Here is a 21810-nt window from a genome sequence, read left to right on the forward strand (position 1 = left end):
GCCTACAAGATCTGGAAGTCTTTCCGAAAACATTTCCTGTCCTTCAGAATGTACTGCAAAATCTAAATCTCTTACATTTTTAGACATCCTTTAAAACAAGCACTGCTGGAGAACGTGTGAGCGTTTACAGACTTGAAAATACGGTGCAAATGGGAACACAGACGCAGTGTCAGAAAGGCCTGACAAATGCAACAAAAGCATTATGATTTTGTACAGACAGTTGCCACGAATTCAATCAAAAGCATAAGCATCAAAGAAAATGTTACGAAGATAACATGAAATGTATTACCAATGACTTCAAAAACTTCAGGCATTGATTTAAGATAAACTTTGTCTTGTTAATATATGAGTCTGGAACTATAACCTGAAGTAAAGCATCTCTAGTTTCTTTAATTTGATAACCTCCAAAAAACACTAAGAGCACCATTTACTGCAGTTAAGAACTCAAAAACAAGTCTGCTAACAAAACACTGAAGTATCCCTTTTAAAAAAAACATACTCTCGAGTTCTCAAAGGATGCAGATATTTTTTAAATTATTTTTTCAGTTATTTTATCTCATCCCACTGGAGGTTGAAAACACATCATCTTTCTCTATCTCTGCTCTAAACATTACTATCTTCAATGTAGGCTAGCTTTGATACACTACACCAAGTTGTATCTTGCTTCCTGAATCAACAATGCTTCTTGGCAGATTAAGACTCCTGCCTGAAAGCATTATTAGCAACATTTCCTATTAGGATTCCTCTGCAGAAGAAAAGCAAAATTAGTAATACATCTGGAGATGAAATAAAGGTGACCAAAAAGAAAGCAGTCATTGAATAACATGAAAACCCCAAAACTATAAGCATTATGTTTTTACTTCTTTAAGATGGGTATACTACATACTTTATCATACACTTACTGTATATTAGTCAAGTCAGTAACCGTTGGAAGGACACAACCATTCCCCAGATTCTCTCTCCGGATTTTCAGACTGATTTCTGTATGGACTGTTCCTAAAAACAGAAAAGAAAGTACTGTTAAATAATGAAACCTTCCAGACAAGCACAGTAAAGGAGATCATTTCTGTTTTAAAAAAACCCCTCTCATGACTGCTTTAAAACAAGAGAAACGAAGATCTCAGCACAACATTTTCCACACGAAGTAAAGATTAAAGCTAATACAGGCTTTAATCTGGATTTAATTCTTATGCAAACTTTGGAGGTATGCCACAATGACATACACTGAACACTACCTGCACGTTCATCAGGTAACAAGAAAAGATACAGCAAGAAGTACCCTTGAATAGTATCCTTCACTGACAGTAAATACAGAATCTAGCCATAACACACTAAAAAGTATGTCACTTCCCATTTCTGTAGAGATGCACAAAAGAGAAGCAACATATGGAAGCAATTTGACAGCAGATATTTGGTCACAAAACACTTGTTTGAGATTTTAAATCCTGCAACACTGACTTACTACAGGAAAAAAAAAATCAATTTAAATATCCAGTTCTTGGATTTTAGATCCAGGGCCGTAAGGGACTGAGGCCATAAGACACTTGTGTTATGCTAGTCAGTGTAATACTAAATGGTAGCCTTCTCAACAAGGAAACTGTAAGAATTGTTCCTTTAGGAGACTAAGGGCTGGGTTTTTGTTGTTGTTGTTGTTTTTTTAATCAAGAATCCACTTCTTTCTTTGTGGGAAAAAAAAGAACAATAAAATTGCTTTCAGTAAATTTTGCCAGGAAACCACCTGAAAAATCTTTTGACTGTGGAGTCAAGATTTTTTCATTGAAGTTATTATTTGTTGGATTTATTATTATTTAAATTATTTGAAAATTAAATATTATACATTTAAAAGACATAAAATTTTAAAACAAAGTTTTTCATTATTTAAAACTGAGTGATTAAAGTGCAGGAAAAATCCAATCTGAATAGAAGTCTTCTAATTGTCACCTTTTTAGATCCCGTGACATCATCCATTAATTAACACGTCCTGTCAAGGTCTTCCAACATGAAAGAAACCTTTCTGTTTAACTCAGTGTAAATAAAATCAAGATAAATGTGCCTTTAGGTTTGCTTCTAAGAAGCAAGAAAGGTATACAAGACCACGTCCCTTTAATTTCCAGATTACACTTGGGAAGCATTTAATTCCTAAGAAACCTTTAAAGTGGCCAGACACTTAACAAATAACAACTCTTTATTCTCTGGAAATAGATAGCAAGCGCAGAATATTCTTCATAATGAAAACTGATTTCAGCAAAGCCATAATGAAAGTATTTAACATCTACGTGCCTAATACTTAGCTCGTTCTGCAACTCAGAAAACAAATTCAAGCAGAATTTGACAGCAGAGCAGCAAGAATAGTGCAGAGAAATTGAACAAGAGGATTGCAGTGATGCATCCTCCAGCAGAGAAAATGCAGAAAAGCATTTACAGCTGCACTGAGAAAGTAGCTACAGAGAAAAGTGACGTGGCTACAACTGTTCTAAAATGGCATATGATTTAGAAGCAAAGAGTATTACAAGAAACGCTGCCTCGGATATCAGAGCTTTCCATCTTTTACCTAAAGATAAACGATGCCATGGTTCTTATCTGACCACACAACTACCACAAAACATGGACATTGCTGCACTTATAGAGAAAATCCCACAGAAGTATACAAATAAATATGAATAAAATAATCTGCATGTTTCAGACGCAGTCTGTTTGAAAGCAATCTTTCCAACCATGATTAAACAAACGCCCTTAAACTGACAAATGTTAAATGCTTTACAAAAATATCACCTCCATTTGGCCAAAAATACTTTCAAACCAGCCATGAAGCAGAATAGTACATTTCTGGTTGGAAAAAGCAAAGAACTATTTGATTGGTAAGCAAGAAACTTACCTTAAAAGACATGCCTCAGTTCAGTTGCTTTTCCCCAGACATGGAGCTGAGCAGCACAACAGCACAGGGAGCTGCAGTACCTGCACAGCTCTGCCTGACCTCCACTTCCACAAACAAAATTCTCTCTGAGCACAATTTCATCATTTCCTGCCGGCTGCTGAAAACCTTGCCGCTCAAGCTAAGGTCATTTTTTTCACACTGCAGCACTCAAACCAGCACAGGGTTTTCACTCGCCCATTTCCATACTGCAATGAAGTTGAACACTCAGGTAATGTTCAGAAAAGCCCACCGCTAAGAGACATTAACGAAAGGTGTTTTTCAAGCGTACAACTGCCTTAGGTGGAGAGCAGCCTTTTCAAACACATCAGTGAAATATGCAGGCATATTTTGCAGACATGTTGCTTAGGAAGCAGCTGTGTTGCTTCTGTGTTTCATACTCAAAAGCTGTATTTTTCCATCTCCGGAAATATGGGGCTGTAATACTAATTAACGAAATACTGACATGTATTGAATAGAGGCACGTCTAAATCCTTAGATTAAGGTGAAACACGCAGGTCTTCTTGAATCTGAAGGTTACATTAAGTAAAGGAGTTATCGTTCTTCGCATCAAGAGAGAACTGACTTAGAGACCTCAATTGAACTGAATTTAGCCCTAAGATTCCAACATATTTCTCTCTAAAGACAGACTACTGTTTGAAACTGAATAAGTGTGTTAATGACACGTCAGCATACTTTGCCTTTTGATATTCTTACAGACAGGCAGGTGACGATGCTTGGCAGAATCTAGTAATACTGACCGGGGAGGGGGGAAGCCAATTGCACTGCTGAACCTAGACCAACCTGTGTACCCTACAAGTAACTCCTATGCCTTTTTTTTTTTTTTTTTTAAAAGAAGAAGTAAAAAGGAATAGAGAAAGGAAAACCAAAAATAGGACTTCGTATATAGTCTCAGAAGGGCACCAATGAAGATGATAAAGGAGAAAAGATCTAGTGAAGTAACTCCATTTCCCAAAGAGCAAAGCATTCACAGTTGATTTAAAACACTGTAGGGGCACCACATGTCCACACAGAACTCTTTGGGGTGCTTTAGGATTACTCTCTACTAGACAAAAAATAGCTTTATAGGATAATTACTTGATGCATGTACAGTAGTAGAAACATCCTACATCATCAGTAATGTTTTGGTAGTATAGCTTATGCTGGATTTTTGAACAGAAGGTACAGAACTGCACCCTAGGAGCCCTGCTAATGCAGAAATTAAGTAAGCACCCCCATAACAGCTGACTTAGTTGAGAGCCCTAACAGCTCTACACAGGAGCTTCAATTATTACCTATGCTTTCTGCAGCCATTACCCTCTTAGCCCTCTGATGAAACGCAGAGCGAGTGAGCATGTCATGTACTTCAGTTCTCAAAATATATGCAAAGGTGGTTTAGAATTTCCTCCCATTCTAGCAACATAGAAACTGTTAATTACTGCAGGCACCCCTACAACCTGAAAGCAACATTCTCAACTGGGGACAGAGTCACAAACATTATACATCACTTCAGCAGTGTCATTCAATGTCTGGGACCAATATGGAAATTATAGGCCTCTGCAGAATGTAATTCATAAATGTACAAGCAGAAAAAGCACAGGCATAGGTAGCTTTGACTGTCCATCTTTCTGGTAAACTAAGAATAATCTGCTGATTATTCTTTCAGGAACAACACAAAAGATCCATTCATGTATTTCAGAATCAATGATCGACCGTAACCACACAAATAAACATGTGAGAGTGTTTCATATTTCTGATTCTAAACGATTAATTCAGATTTTAAACTGAACCTGTTTCTGAATACCAGTCAGGGTCATTGATGTTGTTAGTGTTAAGGTGGGGGAAAAGCTTACTTGCTACTTAGTTCCATTAAGGTGGCCATTAAAAAGAAAGACTCAAATTCAGTTTAAACAGATTTTCAGCCCTGTGAATCCAAGGCAAACTTTAGCCAGGACTCCCACGTTTCTAGGCAATTCCATTTTCTGATCCTCCAACGGTAATTACTGCAACAAGGACAAAAGATCTTTATTTGCCTGTTAGTAATTTACGCAAAACAGGATTGCTGACCTAGTAGAATTAAATAACCCTCAAAAACACTTCATTTTTTAAAATAAATCTAATATATAAACCTGCTCTTTTATGTAAGCAACACTGAAGTCTTATCATGTACTAAACTCATAGGTCTAAGCTACCTGGAAGTACCACTTGTAAGTACTGAGGTCACAGATCTCATTTTACCACCATACACATAATTCAACAAGATAAGCTAGAAGCAAGCTCAGCTGCTTTGTGTGTTTTCATTTCACTCTTTAAAATCACGTGCAGTATATAAACCCACGTTAACTCCAAGGTAATTTAAAATCTAAATGTTTCAGTGAACAAAACAAGGTGTTGCTTTAAGGCAATCACATGTAATTGAGATCAGGCAAACAAGATGGAAGTTTTTCTTTGGTTGCAAACATCTCACTAGTCTCATTAGTAGTTTAGAAAATGCAAAACAGCAGCCAGCCTTCCTTACAATTTCCAGAGATGTGGATTCACTTTAGTTGTCCTTCAACGGCTGCCAAGCATACAAGTCACTCAAATGTACAAACTCAAAACACAAGAATGTGAACAAAACAAAAGCTTAGTTTACTCAATCACAGCCCGGTCTTTTCTGTGCTTCTCCCCCTTTTGAGGAAAAGGAAAGCTTTTAATGACATATTCAATTAAATACATGTAGATGTACACGTAGATCAGCCACCCACCCTACAATCCAAACTGGACTGAGGTTCAAGGAAACTGGGACAAAGGCCCCATTAACTACTGTTCTTGCACTTGCCATTACCACTGTGCTTTTTAACTTCTAACGATTGGGCTATCACTACGAGCACAGAAGCGTGGAAACTGCAGCCTTCAACCTGCATCTTAGCAACAATCAAAAGACAGAAATCAGAGGTAAACAATGCAAAGCTGAATCAATTGCTCTCTCAATATTAGCATCTGATAAACACCAGCGTAGAAAATTCAAATACCTACAACTACTTCTAAACTACACACGGTCCAGATCCAATCTCCAGAGTGCTGAACAAAGTATTAATAAAGACTTGATAATACTCGACTTCCTTTGTTCTTCATGTATACTGCTGAAAACTTCAGCATTTTAGTGATTCTACAGTAATTCCCAAATACAAAAACAACAGTTACCAAAGATAGAACTACATTTCTGTATGAACCAGGGTAACCTGAACTAATCAGAACAGAAAAGTCTGCTATAACAGAATTAAATTATTTGGGAATTAAAATATCAAACTTGCACACACTGAAAAGAAATGGCATAAGACAGTTTTTTTAAATTATGGCTTATACACAAATAGAAAAGAGTCAGATGTTGAAAATTCATTGTGGCCTTACAATACTTGAAGGGACCATATAAACAGGAGGGGGAATAGCTGTTTATGAGAGTGGATAGTGATAAGACAAGGGGAAATGGTCTTAAACTGAGACAGGGGAGGCTCTGGTTAGATATTAGGAGGAAGTTTCTCACACACAGGGTGGTGACACACTGCAACAGGTTTCCCAAGGAGGCTGTGGATGCCCCATCCCTGGAGGCATTCAAGGCCAGGCTGGATGTGGCTCTGGGCAGCCTGGTCTGGTGGTTGGCGACCCTGCACATAGCAGGGGAGTTGAAACTAGATGATCGTTGTGGTCCTTTTCAACCCAGGCTATTCTATGATTCTACAAAAATAATTCTACTCAATGCCGCAGTTTTTATGCCATCAGCCTAAAGCTGTGTTCAGCACCATGGGAATTTTCAGCAGTCTTATAAAGGTGCTATGAGGGTCTACCTTCAACTTTAGATTTTACCAACTGGGTAGTCTTGTGCTTATGAACTCAGCCTACCTGAGCAGATCATACATCATATTTCCAAAGCTCCGAGTTGTCTCCCAAGATCTGAATGCGCTGTGTGGGAGCTAGGATTGCAGCACTGTGCTCATTTCCAATGGGGCACAGATGTGGGGCAGCGGCCTAGACAGAGCTGCTCTGTGATGTGACATCACCAAGGGAGAGCTCTATGTCACCAGTCAGACCGACACTGCAGTCCATGTTCCAGAATAGCTCGTGGTTACCGAAATGAGTCACCTGCCTAAATATGATTACCGCTACAAAGCCTACCCGCGTATGGATCGCTGGTTAAGAGTTTGGGTAGCAAAGGAAGCTCAACAGCTGAAATAGCTGCAAGCTGAAAGTTTAAGTTATGCTGCAGTGTTTTAAAGTTAACAATGAAAATAAGACTTCGATTAGATCAAATGTTCCTTGAAAACAACGTGCTTTGTCAATGCATATTACTTTGTATTTAGCTCTCTTTACCATATGGTAGATGGAAGAGTAAGAGAGCTACTTATGAATTAAAAGCATTGCAGGATAAAGCTTCAACAATCAAAGACAAGAGAAGAAATGGTGACAACATACATGAGTAACACACATAACGATAACATAATGATCTTTTTCATAATCACACTTTTCACTGTCACGGGTCAAATGAACATGCATGTCAGCAGAAGATTTGTGAAACTTTTCCAGTTCTGGTTCTGAAGACTTAGAACGTTAATGCTACTGTCTGATACACACAGCATTAAAATAAGAAAGCCTGCATCTAGAAAACCGCATAAAATCTCTTCATTCAATATTTCTGCACACTGTTTTTCAATTTTTCATGACTTTTAAATGGTTTTAGAGGAGGGCAAGTATTCTTAATACTTCACTATGGTTCCCACTTTAAACCAGTGGCAAACTGTGGTCTGCCCAAATAGCAAAGCATCCTGGAGGTTTTAAACTGACAAAAGTCCAGTTAGACCCACAAAGCTCAATGTCAGTACTGAAAATAAATAGCAGAGATTATATCTGTTGATCATTCCTCATCAGCTTTCATGGGAAGGTCACAAGTTGCTTGAACCCTTTAAGAGAATCCCTCCAGCTATGATTTTGCTAACACTTGCTGGAAGCTTACCATCACAAATAACCTTCACACATTCAAGCAAGCTCCCAGCCCACTATTTAAGAGCCATCACCTGTGCTTACTCCTCAATCTTAATGGTGTAAAGCCCTAAAAAAAAAAAAAAAAAAAAAAAAAAAGCCAAAAAACACCACCAAACCCTATGCAATTTCACAGTACATTTTAAAACATAGTGGGGAATATATACTTTACATTCTGATTTACTTATTTCAGAGCACAGAAAGATGTCTTTTAGACATATGTCTCATAAAAAAACCTAAACCACTGAAAACATTAAAGACATTGTGATCCTAAATGTAAGACTTCTTGTGCATTCAAGTAGGATGAACCCCTGGTACAACTATCCCAAGGGTCCACCACACACTCCTCTAACAAAGTTTCATGATTTGTGTTTAACTTGAAGTTCAGGTTTCTTTAACTGAAAGAGAAAATAACAGGTACCTCATTGAGGCAAAATATCTGTACACTCAAAGGAAAGACACCCAAAAAAGAAAAAAACCACAGTATTGCACTTATAGTTTTACATGTAAAAATCATTATTAAAAAACAGGCTATACTGAAAATTCAAGAGATTAAAGACAAGGACCATCAAGTTCCAACCTCCCCACAATTACTAGCAACTTGTAATAATACTTATGATTAAGTTGATCTGAGATTTCCCTCTGTCGACCCTTCTGTTGTGACTGTTCCTTCTCCCCACTGGAAATGAGCCTTCAGCTCTGACAACTCCAAGTTACAGTAGGATCACTGAACTACATTTGTTTTAGAACTGGGCTCAAGTCCAACTCACGCGCCATCAGTCAGAACCCTCTGATCCTTTTCCTGGGGCTGCTCTCTCACCTCCTGATTCCCCCCCCCGGGCACAGAGCCAGGGCTGCCCCATGGGCACAAACCAGCTTTTAGTGAACCTCATATGGCTGCTGATTGCCCAGCTCTCCTGTTGGCCAAGATTAAATCATAGAATTCCAGAATGGTTTGAATTGGAATAAGACCATAGGCTTCCAACCCCCCTGCTGGAGGCTGGAACACCAGGTAGAGAAACCTGGGAAACCAGGTTACTCAAAGACCTCTGCAAAGTCTCTCTCCCTTTGAGGGGCTCAACAGGTTCTCCAGCTTAGTGCTGTCCTCAGAATTAGCATGCACTCCAGCCCTGCATCCAGACATTGCCTCTACATCAAACCTTGCCATTACAAAGACAAGAGGTGAGGATGACAACAGTCTGATCTTAATTTCTTTCTTAGCATTTTTCAGGTATTTTAGCGGTAGCACTGCTGAGTAGCAGTAGTAGAAATACAGACAATATATTTGGGCTGTACCCAAGTTTGAACCCATGAAGTGGAAAAATAAATAAATCAGGCTATGACAAACTCATTTCAATGTATTTGCAAAATATCTTGTCTTAGTCAGCCTAAGCTGTAGGATTAAACTGACTTATTGGTGTGGCCATACCCCGCAGATGGCTCAGCACCATGCAGACCTTCATTCAATTTCCCTCTTCTTGGTGGGATGGGGGAGAGAATCAGAGGAAAAAGGATAACTTGTGGGTTGAGATAAAACTATTAAGATAAAGAAAAGGAAAACATTAAAAGTTGAGTCTGTGTGTATATATATACACAGATAGATACAAATAATGTATGTAGCAAGAGGTGAATAAGAAATTCCCTCCCATAGAACAGCTTAGGTTGGAAGGAACCTCAAGGATCATTAAGTTTCAACCCCCTTGCCACAGACAGGGCTGCCAAGCACTAGAGCAAGTACCAGATCACATTCCCAAAGCCCCACCCAACCAGCTTTAAACACCTCTAGGACAGGGCATCCACAGTTTTTCTGGGCAACTACTCTCATAGTAAAAAAAATTCCTCCGACATCTTACCTAAATGCCCAATCTTTTAGTTTAAAATCATCCTCCCTTGTCCTACCACTGTCTACCCTCGTAAAAAGAGATTTCCTTTAATCTCTGTTCAAAACTTTGCAAGGCCGCAACAAGGTATCCCTGCAGCCTTGTTTTCCAGACTCAGCAACCCCAGTTCTTTCAGCCTATCTTCACAGGAGATACACTCCAGCCCTTGGATCATCTTCATAGCCCTCTTCTGGACCTTCTTCAGAAGCTCTACATCTTTCCTGTGCTGAGGGCCACAGACTTGGGTGCAGTACTCCAGCCAGGGCCTCATGAGAGCAGGATAGTGCAAAACAGCATCAAACCAAGTGGCAACTCTCTCAGTCCAGTAACACAGATTTCAAAAATATTGCCAAAAAAAAGTTTTTCCTAAAGGATCTTTGAATTTCTGCATCAAGTTCTCTCTTCTGAGGTGCTGAATAACAATGCCTAGTACTGACTGGAGCAACACAAGAAGGGCTGTGTGACACCCGAACAGTTCCCAGGGCTTTTTCCTTAGACCTCTTTGATTGCTTGTATTAGAATACACCAACCATATTCCTACAACATTCACTAAAAAAAAGTTTCTACAGATAGTCTTTTCAACCTAACAGCCCAGCGAAGATGACCTTCTGAAAGCATTTCTTGCCAACTCGCAGCTCTGACTACACAATTGCTATTGTGAAACCATCCCAAATAAGCAAAAGTAACTCCACATGGATTCATCACACCATCACTGTCCTTCTCCTAGTCCTGGGAAAAGGCACAACTCAACAGACACTAGCACCAAGTAATGCAAGTAGGCTAGATTGAAAGAACAAGTCATACTAACAACCCTGACACAAAATAACCAGCATGCAATGCTACAGAAAGGATCTTTCAGCTACATGAAAAATTTATAGTCTATAGAATTTATTTCCCTCATTTATAGTCCTCTTATCAGGGTATTTTTCAGTGACACAGCACTGCAAGAAATTATTCAATTTCAAAATCTGTTCATTCAGCTTAACACAGACAAACAGTAATTTACATATGAGGTTGTAGATTCTAGCTAAAATTGGAGAAATCCAACATCCCACACTTCAGTGGATTTTCAAGTACATAAGTTTTCACTTGCTTCAACACTTAGGTTTCAGGAGGCTAGCTTTAGATAAAATGTTAAGTTGTACACTGATACATGCATGCCAAATCACTACTTGCATTCATTTTTTACCCAATTTGATGACTTTTTACCTCCTAGAAACAGAAAACACTCAAAGAAAGTTGGCCATCTAGGAAGCAAAATTCAAAAATGTCTTTTTAAGTTTATGCAGTTAAATTTTCAGCAACCCTTTTAGTATACAGAGCTACATGAAGCTGCTTAGTATGTGGAACTGGGTGATGTTGAAACGCACAGAAGTTGCAACTTTCATTCCCTCCTCTTCTAGGACAGAGACTATAGCCAGATTGAGATTTTTCACAGTACTCCCAATTTAAACACATATGCTGACTCTGATGTAAGTGCTTAGGTGCAATATGCTACTCTTCGCACATTCCTGTAATTCTCTTGAGCCAGCACTGCTGCATAACTCAAGAAAGCACGTAAAATTTAATTCATTCTGGACAGTGAATCTAGGTTCTAAACAACAACACAGATTTGTGGAAGACCAATTATTTTAAAACAAGATTAGAGACACAATCTCCTCTCTAATAAACAAAAGAACAGGACAGGCAGCAGCTCACCCTCAACAGCCATGAGACAGCACTCCCTCTTCAGATTCAGTGACGGATGCAGCTTTAATGTCACTTGTACTTGAAGAAAAGAAAAAGTCCACCCTCCATTCTTATTTTTGCTGATGTTCTCAAAAGGACCACATGAAGCCCACATACATTGCCTCATACATAAATAATTTCAAGAAAGAGCAAACACACAAACCTGTGAGAGCCACCACAACAAAGCAATTCGGCATTGGCTGAAAGCTTTAGATTGCTTGTTTCTCCCAGTTTGCAGGTCTAAGTATTGTCCAAACCTGCTTCCCATCGCATTTTAAGCACTGTTTCAGAAGATTTTTATAACAGTATGACGTAACTTTATTCTCCAACTGCTTACTGCAATAAAAGTTCAAAGATCCACCTGATCCATTATTTTCTGGATAAATTCAAAATACATTTTTAGAAAAGCATATTTGTAAGATCTTCACCATTAAAGAGCTAACCCGTACATAAGCACTTCTTGGTATTTTTCCTACTGAATACATGGATTTCCAGTGAGTATTCCAGCCAAAGTAGATATTTCACACACCTTGAAAGTTAATTTCATAGAAACTTCATAAACTTCCCAGCTGAACTAGTAGCATCACTCACAACTCACACAATCTCAAATTTAACTTAAAGGATACAATGCTGGTACAGCATTATTCATTTAAAAATGTAGCACATTAACAATACGTACAAAATGTTAAATAAACCTCCTGGAAAAAGTCCAGTGGAAGGCCACAAAGATGATAAAGGGCCTGGAGCAGCTCTCTTAAGAGGAAAGGCTGAGCGACCTGGGTCAGTTCAGCCTTGAGAAAGACAGACTGAGGGGGGATCTTATTAATGTTTATAAATATCTTAGGCATGGGAGTCAAACAGACACGGCCAACCTCTTTTCAGGGGACAAGACAAGGAGAAATGGACATGAACTGGAGCATAGGAAGTTCTGCACCAATGTACAAAGGAACTTTATAGTAAGGATGACGGAGCACTGGAACAGGCTGCCCAGGGAGGTTGTGGAGTCCCCGTCTCTGGAGATGTTCAAGACCCACCTTGATGCCTACCTGTGCAGCCTGCTGTATGGGGCCTGCTTAGCAGGGGGGTGGACTTGATGATCTCTGAAGGCCCCTTCCAGTCCCTACAATTCTGTGAGATGCTGAGAAGGGGAAAAAAAGTACATGCAATGAAAATACCTTTAGGCATACTTGAAAGCATAAAAGCCTGCTTGACTTCTTCCACCCTTCTCTGCTATGCAGTAAGATCTCTCGGAAATGACATAATTACTAGTAATCTTGATAAAAAAAAACAACAGTAACTGTTTTGAACAATAAATTGGTAGAGATAGCATGCTAAATTTAGCACGGTTTGTGATTACACAGTGTTTCTACAATACCTATTAACACGTAGAAGCATATTATCTCCCATACAGCTTCATTTACAAGAAAGAAGGCAGAAAAGGATCAAAGTCCTCCCAGCTGCAATTTTCATTTTTCTACAGGGCTAGTTAAAAGTAAGCCACTAAACTCTACTTTTATAGAAAGTGAGACTGCTCCCTGTTTTAATAGGCTGATCAAACTTCATAACAAAGAAGCTATGGGTCACCTTACTCTGAAAAAAAAAGTAAAAATCAATCCATAATGAAAGATCTGTTTTACAATCCACGTGTATCAGCTACTGTACCAGAGCTGTTCCTGACTTAACAACCATTGAAACTGCACTCCACAGATATTACTCGTGATACTCTATAACTCATATGACTTAAATACGACTAGAAACTACGCAACAGCCTGATCTAAACCAACTGCTAAAAATACAGTAATTAGATACAGACTAGATACACATTGTTCTCCAATACTGGAATATCACAAGCTTAAGCAGAAGCAGCTGCTCATATGCTACTTTATCCAAAGGATTTATTAGCCAAATTCTAAACGATTTTCAGATTCTCACACAGATCCTTTAAAACTACACTAACTGTCCTTTGCCTTCTCAAATGTGTGTTTAGGAAATAAATAACAACGAACAGGCAAGACTTTCATGATATCTGCTGAACAAACTTTCATCTTTCACAGCACAGAGCACAATTAAACAAAGAAAAGAACAAGGTGTTTTGCAACACTGCTCACTTTGCTTTCTCAGAAAGATACTCTCCAATAGCCAATCTGTGCACTTGTTTAAGAAAAACAACAACAACACTAAACAAAACTCATTATGTGGAACAGAACATTACTGGGAATAGCTAAGAAAACAGATGGGGCAGTATCACAGAACAAAGGTAACAGAAGGATCCAATGAAATCTACTCAATTATTTTTTGTGTGAGGGGAAAAAAACAATTGTGGAGACCACAATAAGGCGGAGAAACAATTTTTCCAGTCTAGGAAATAAAAGATCTGATGAGGTTTTGTGTGTACCTACATTTTCCCTAACATTTCTACAAAATTGTTTCAAAAACACTTGATTCAATTTTGAAAAATATTGAGACAGAATTCAAACTAGAAAGCTAGCTCTTCAAAACTTGATTTAATAATAAATTGTTAACATATCTGCTTAAACCTCATACTAGGAATTAACAAAAATTATTCAGCGCTCACTTTTTTTCATAGCATTATTTAATAAAGCAATAAGGAATTTAATTACATAAAACTCTGTATCAATGTTACAAACTTACATTCCTTTAAAGTTACTACAGCTGAATATTTTAGAACTCAAAAAGGGAAGACTTTTTGCTCCTTTATACTTCAAAAGTGTTTCAGTTCAAAAAGGATTTCAATTTCATCTTCTTGCCCTTTCACTTGAAAAAAAAAATATCACAGAATCACTGAACAGCTGAGGTAGGAAGGGACCGCTGGAGGTCATCTGGTTCACCCCCCTATTCAAGGCAGGAGGAGGTAGGAGGTATGCCTTAGGTAGGAGGATGCCTACAGCAGATATGCTAAAACAAAACATTTGAAGACAAATTTCCAGAACAAGCAAGCTCACCTTCAAATTTACTTTTCAAATGATCCTGAATTCATATTACCTACTTGGCTATGCATTTAAAATTGGTTAAAACATCAACGTGGAGCTCTTGGAGCAGGTCCAGAGGAGGGCCATTAAGATGATCAGAGAGCTGGAGCACCTCTTCTATGAAGAAAGGTCAAGGGAACCGGGTTTGTTTAGCTTGGAGAAGAGAAGGCTCTGGGGAAAGCTCATTGTAGCCCTCCAGTACTTGAGGGAGCATAAAGGGGAAGGTGAATGGCTGTTTATGAGGGTGGATAGCGATAGGACAAGGGGAAATGGTCTTAAACTGAGACAGGGGAGGCTCTGGTTAGATATTAGGAGGAAGTTTTTCACACAGAGGGTGGTGACACACTGGAACAAGTTGCCCAAGGAGGCTGTGGATGCCCCATCCCTGGAGGCATTCAAGGCCAGGCTGGATGTGGCTCTGGGCAGCCTGGTCTGGTGGTTGGCGACCCTGCACACAGCAGGGGGGTTGAAACTAGATGATCGTTGTGGTTCTTTCTAACCCAGGCCATTCTATGATGATCAAGAAGCATAAGTTATCTTCAATTTTCTCACCTATAAATAGTTCAAGGTTACAGCCTCTAGGTAAGTGTTCAATCTTAGCTGCGTAACTGCAGCTCACACAGCATAGCCTCAGTTCCCTACGATGGGCTATACTGTTGTACTTATGAAGACTCTTTTCCTTTTTTTTATTATATCCTGACCACCTTTGGTATACAAGAGAATATAAAAACACACACACACAAAATTGGTTATGCATAACATTCAGTTTAAGCTTAACTTTATTCAAGTTATTCACCATGCTTAGAAGAACAAGTCTACTACCTTCTTAAGGGACATGCTGCACAACCATGGGGTCATTTGGTCTTTTGGCATCCCACTTTTCCAACTCTACAACTTGCTTGGAACTTACGTTCCAAGTGACAATGCCTCATCTGAAACAGCACATGCATCCAACATGAAGCAACTCTACATGTGCTGCCTTGCAGAAGAAAAACAGAGCTGAAAGACTGACTGCTTACACAACAAACCTAAGCTGAATCAGACTGTTTCCAGCATCAACTGAGAAGAGTCAAAATTGGCAATCTGATAAAATAAAACTACCAGAGAATCACCACGGTTTTTTAATAGCTGTACCTAAAGCCAGAGCGAGAAGAAAAAGGAGCTACAGACAGCAGCTGTGGTGCTTATATGAAACATCATCTCATTAGATTTCTACAGAATGTCAACGTTGTGACCCAGAGGCTCTGAAGTACTTGCTCAATAAAGCCATCCTCAAAATATTTTCCTGAGGATATTTCCAAACTTACAAGAAAAGAAGATGAGGAGGAAACACTGAAGGAAAGGAAATTCATTCTAAAGTTGCAGATAGGTATCTATTCTGTAGACAATGCGAGATGTACAAGAGCTGCTCCAAAAGTAACACTTCTATTTTATGACGTTGGCCCACCAACATTCCATTACATTTTGTTGCTGTGTAACAGATGGCAGCAAAGGGGGAGTCTGACAAAATGGCATCTGACATGGAAGTGAAAATGAAGCAAAAGGGTGTCACTGAATTCCTCCATGAAGAAAAAAAGGCACCCACTTACACTCATTGATGCCTGGTGAACATTTATGGAAACCAAACAGTGGCTGTGAGCACAGTGAGGCAGTGGGTGGTGCATTTCAGCAGCGGTGACAGCAATGGGAAAGACAAGTCATGCTCCAGATGGCCGCATACAGCTGTCACACCACAAAATGAAGAGCATCTCAATCAGCTCACTCGCATGAATCAACTAATAATGGTGATTATGTTGAAAAAGCAGTGTTTTGTAGCTGAAAATCTGCTCTACCAAATAGTGTTATTGTGCTCTCTGTATCTGATGTAGTTTCCATGGAAATAAATAGGAGGCATTACTTCCCAAGTGACTGTTATTACAGGTGTTCACGTACACAGGGATGCGCATGTGTGCACAGGCCCATACCTCCAAACACAATGATTAACTTCTACTGTATAAAGAGGAATAATTTCTGATGTAGCACAGCTGGCATCACAGCCATTGTTAGGTCACCAGCACTGCAGTAACAGAACAGAACTGAATCTTTCCATTTAGGACTAAGAGCACAAAAGTTGCTTTGGAAAGTGGCACCCCTGAACCACAGGTTACTGGTTGATCACACTTAATCCACACAGGCCGGTTGTTCCTACGCTCAGCTGAAATAGTCTTTACAAAAGACAAAGCAAGAATGACTCACAGCCCTAAAAGTTCCCTGGGGGTGCAGAAAACCTGCTTGTGGAAAGCACGATGAGAGAAAAATATACTGAACTTCAGGTAAGCCAGTGGAAATGCTAGTGGCCTACCATGACAGTGGGCCAATACAAATAAATAATCAAAGAGATGGCAACACTCCCAGTTGCAGGCATGAGAGTTCCTAAGAAATTTAATTGCCCAGAAGAGAAACAGCTAATCACTTGATTTGTTTCTCACTGTAGCTGAATGACACGTGTCCAACAGCATTCTTTATACTGAAGATCTTTCCTAACAAGCAAAAATTAAAGAAAGCTTCTTCAAAGCAAGTGGTTTTCCAGCTTCAGTTCTCACAGGTAAACCAGGGTGCTCATATTCTGGAATCCAACAGCCACCTCAACCCAGCGAGGGTTCAGAAAAAATTCCACTCAGTCAAGTTCAGCCGGGAGCTCCTCCAAGCCGTGCAGGGGTTCCTTCAAATTAACCATAAATGTATGCTGATCAGACATGAGATAGCTTAGATTGTCTACATTATCGCTGGAAAACAACTACAAGTTTTGAAGCTTTTATCTGTAACTGTTATAGGAGAGAGAAAACATTACAAGTTTTGGGAAAATGCTTTTTAAAACATCGGTTAGCAAATGTGAAAGTAAGAGTGTCTGCAAGCTGATGCTGTATAATCATACGTCCTCACTAAATATTTAGATACAGTAAGAGAATCCTTAACTTGTTATAGACTTATTATTTCTGTTAAGAAGAAAACTGCTTTTCCATTCAGCAGGTCCATCTGGCAGCATCTGTGAAGGTGCCAAGAGGATAAGAGGCGTAAGTAAAACTAAAGATGTGTCCATTCGTCCTCTGACTCATAGCAGAACCTTTACTGAAATCTGTACTTCACATTACCAATTAAGGCTGACGCATTTGGGATTTCCCTCTCATCCCCTTTTGTTTCTACTCATAAAGTCAGAAATACAATAACAAGCTGGGAAGTGTAATGAAGTTCTATTAAGTACAAACAAAATTCTTAATTCAATTCTTATTTCAGTGCTCACCTAGTAGGCTAACAAAGAATTTATGTATAAACTGGATGCTGTTTCTAGAAACCAGACACACTGTGTTCCAAAAGCAGAGGTTAAGATGCTAGCTCTGAGAACTCTGCTAGCTCATATCTGTCCTACTTACATTACTCCTGACAACCACTGTAATGAGACAGAGCACCACACTTCTGCAGAAAGATACTTCACAATGAAGATTAAAGCAACACCACATTCACTCAGTATTATTAAACAACTCATAACTTCCTAATCAGAACCTACCAGTTTGCAAGGAAACCACAACTGTGCGATACTGAAATCACAATGACAAGATATTTAGGATATACAGGGATACACTTAACAGATGCCCTAAGAGCAACAGTTTATTTTGCATGTTTAAGACGGCTGAGATAACAAAAAAATCCCCTTTTCAGTTTCAACAAAACTGTTTGAAACATACTTATTAATATGACTTGACAGACTGCTCTTACATTCTCCATTTGTGTCATTTTATTGTAGTCAAGTTTATCAGTCACTAGTCCAGAGCACATGATAAAAGGCAAAGAAGTTTGTCTGTAGATGCCTTGGAATTCTTAACTTAAAGCAGAGTGAAGAAATAAGTTAACAACATGCACTGGCCCAAAACCAAACACTCCCAAGACACAGGTTTCCAACTCTGTCAAAATATTTACAATATGCTCTGTAAGCCAGGACTGCTTTTAAATATTTGCATATTCTAAGAAGTTGAAGCAAACCCCATCCACTTGAAGGCTTTTAGTTCGGGGTTTTTTGCTTTGGGTTGTTGTTTCTTTTTTGCATATGTGTGATTTTATTTCTTCTTCAGAGCTCATTACTGTGCAGTGCTGCTCACAACTCACATTAGTTATTTACTAATTGGGGTTGGGTACCTTCTCAAATATTGACACATCCTGTGCAGTAAGACTCATAGGACTCCAGCAATACACAGTGCTTCACAACGGCTCAAGCAGAACCACTCACGCTCCATAGAGCACACACCAAGGCAGATCCTAGACCAACACCACCAGAGAAATGTTGACTGTTCTCCAGCCCCAAGCAACATACTTTGACAGAATGGCACACAAAGGGATGACGTTCATTCACGATTATGACTGCAGACTGGGAACCAACCCTGGGATAGGTTTTGGGGAACGGCTGTTTATGAGGGTGGATAGTGATAGGACAAGGGGAAATGGTCTTAAACTGAGACAGGGGAGGTTCTGGTTAGATATTAGGAGGAAGTTTCTCACACACAGGGTGGTGACACACTGCAACAGGTTGCCCAAGGAGGCTGTGGATGCCCCATCCCTGGAGGCATTCAAGGCCAGGCTGGATGTGGCTCTGGGCAGCCTGGTCTGGTGGTTGGTGACCCTGCACATAGCAGGGGGGTTGAACCTAGGTGATCGTTGTGGTCCTTTTCAACCCAGGCCATTCTATGATTCTCAGGACCTGCTGCTCCTAGGTTGAGAAAGGCATGCACTGCCACAGAAGCTAATTTGTATCAGTCCTACAGATTCATAGAAGCATGGAATTCTTGCCTAGCAGCATGGTTGAGCATTTTATCCTCTGCTATTGCTGCGACAAGCACAGAAGTCTCACGTTCTGACTTTACAGGCTACTAATTTAAGCCATAATAACCTTTAGACCCATTTTAATCACAACCAGGGAAGCACAGAATTAACATAAGGATATCTTTAAGGCAGCAGCTCGGTCAGCTCCGGAGTAAGAAATGGAACCCATATGCCTGACAACAACATGAGAACACTTCTCATGTCTAACCACATCAGGCCCGACAAACTAAAATGAAGTTTTTGCTGCACAGCTGACTTGTGCAATATGGAAACTATCTCATAAGCCAGTAAGATTTTTTTTTTTTAAAGAACACTTCAGATCATCCACAAAGATGCATACAGCCAACATCAAGATCATCAATCACAAATGCCATCTGTCAGCTCAATATTAACTACCTCATCCACTTGCTGTACACTCTTACTAAAGCAGGGGAAAAAAAAAATCATTTTCTAAACTAAAACGAAACAGTTTTGTTTGTCAATCATTAATAAACGATTTCATCACTATGTACAACTGTGCCATGTATATTCCTTTTATGGAAGACGTTGCTTGATGTGTGGTATGCAGTTTAACCCCTGGGGGCAGATTTAATGTTTATTCTAGCATGGCACTGCACAGCATGCAGACCCCAAGCCAAAGAAAGTAACTCTAGAACTGTAAACTACGCAACAAGGGGAATTTGGAGCAGCCATGTTAAGCTTAACACCACAGAGAACAAGGCAGCACCTGCACTCCTCTCCTGTTTACCATAACTGAGCCACAGCATAGAACGTGCAGAGATCTCCAAAATGATGTTGTACTGTGCCAATTAGACATGCCCCGTGTGTTAATACATGCTGCTGTTAAAGCTGATTCAGTCATAATTGGCAGAACGTAACTACTATCATTGAAGGCAAATTGCAAGTCTGACAATACGTAATTTCAGACGAGTGCAGGTATGAAACAGCAAGCTAATGACCTTCATTGCTGAAAACACAATTAGGAAGCTCTGCCTGCCTGAAATAGAATTAGCAAACAGTTTTAGCTACCTTTCACCATAAAGCAAAGAGGTGTCTTCCCACCCCCTACAGAAAGCAACCAGTCTCATCATGGACATAAAGAGAATGATCTTTTTGTTGTGGTAAAATGAGAATGAAAATCCAGCTGCTTACATAACACAGCCTTCACTAGGACTACTGTAACAACACTGCTAAGGGTTTTATGCTCTCAAAGCAGTGGAAAAGCCTTGCCCTTATAGAAGATCTGAAAAAAATCTGGTATTAAGCCCAAATGAGCAAAACGAAGAAGCTCCCCCTTGTAGCAAGAAGCATAAACACACTCATTACATACAGCAAACTTTCAGACGGACTGCCGCGAGGACGTGGACAACAGCAGATCCTAAGGCTCGTTTTTACCCCTTCCACAAAGGTCAGCAAATGTCCCTCGCACCTTCCCGGCTTCCCCTGCCGCCGGGGCAGAGCAGCAGCCCCAAAGGGCTGTGGCCGGGAGCCTCTGAGTCACGCCGGCCCGAGGCAGCCCGGCCAGGCACGGCGAATGCAGCACGCAGACAGAGGCTGCGGATAGCCGGCGCTGCTCTGCCAGGTAGCTCGGAGCCCATAAAGCGGCTTCTGTCTCTCCACGAATGTCTCATTCGGGGTGAAGACGCGATTCTTCCCACGTGACAGAAAAAGGGAAAGCCAACAGAGAAAGCGGAGACGGCAAGCCCGAGAAGCCCGACCTATACGGGCCGTTACTACGCTCGGAAGGCTGCGAGCAGTTTAAAACCTCGCTTTCCCCCGCGGAAAAGCTTCTTCCCACCGGGTCGCTATCCTTACCCGCCACCAGCCCAGAGCACGGCAGGGAACGGGGACAAACGCCAGCCTCCCTCCTGGCTCTCCTCCCCCTGCTCCCGTCCCGCAGCCGCCAGCCCCGCGCCCGGCGAGACACCGAACTTCCCCGCGCAGACAGCCCTTCCCTCCGCCACGAGCGGAGCCTCCCCAGCCGCTGTCGTCATTCCCCGCGAGCCCCGGCCCTGCCCTTCCCCGCCAGGCGCCGTGCAAGGAGAGCTTCACCTTCCCCGCCGCGGCCGGCGCCGGTATCACGGCGCGCCCCGCTCAGCTCAACTGTCACCCTGCCCGCCCCGCCTCTTTCGCCCGGGAGCGCCGAGCCCCGGCCCGCCATCCGCCCTCGGCCACCGCGGAGCACGGAGCGCCTGGCTGCCCCAACCACCCCCCGCCCGCCCCTCCCCCGCGAGACTCTGAACCCCAGCCTCCTCCTCGCGCCGCTCCCCTCGGCTGCAGCCACAAAAGGCGGCCCCGCCCTCACCTACAGCCCCCAGAGCGCCGCGAGCCGCCGGCAGCAAAAGAGAGCGCGCGGAGTGCAGAGCAGAGCGAGCAACCGCCCAGCGCTCCGGCCGTGCCGCTCCGGCCGCACCAACTGCCGCCCGCCCTCCGA

At 40.9% G+C, this 21810-nt stretch overlaps 1 protein-coding gene across 8 annotated transcripts in view; it reads right to left on the bottom strand.

Moving 5' to 3' along the window:
- Positions 1-21810, bottom strand: part of PACSIN2 (protein kinase C and casein kinase substrate in neurons 2) — a 61666-nt gene extending 39856 nt beyond the window's left edge. For 3 of the 8 annotated variants that reach the window (XM_048936329.1, XM_048936324.1, XM_048936273.1), the window contains exons 1-2: positions 21682-21810; positions 903-996 (exon numbers count right to left, since the gene is read on the bottom strand). The gene's annotated coding sequence lies outside the window, so the exon portion shown is untranslated. Of the gene's footprint in view, positions 1-902; positions 997-2875; positions 3686-20706; positions 21124-21191; positions 21314-21428; positions 21550-21681 lie in introns of those variants that run through there. The other 5 variants (XM_048936303.1, XM_048936284.1, XM_048936311.1 and 2 more) reach the window with 5 other exon arrangements.

Source organism: Lagopus muta, chromosome 1 (genome assembly GCF_023343835.1).
Source record: "Lagopus muta isolate bLagMut1 chromosome 1, bLagMut1 primary, whole genome shotgun sequence".
Classification (NCBI taxonomy): Eukaryota; Metazoa; Chordata; class Aves; order Galliformes; family Phasianidae; genus Lagopus; species Lagopus muta.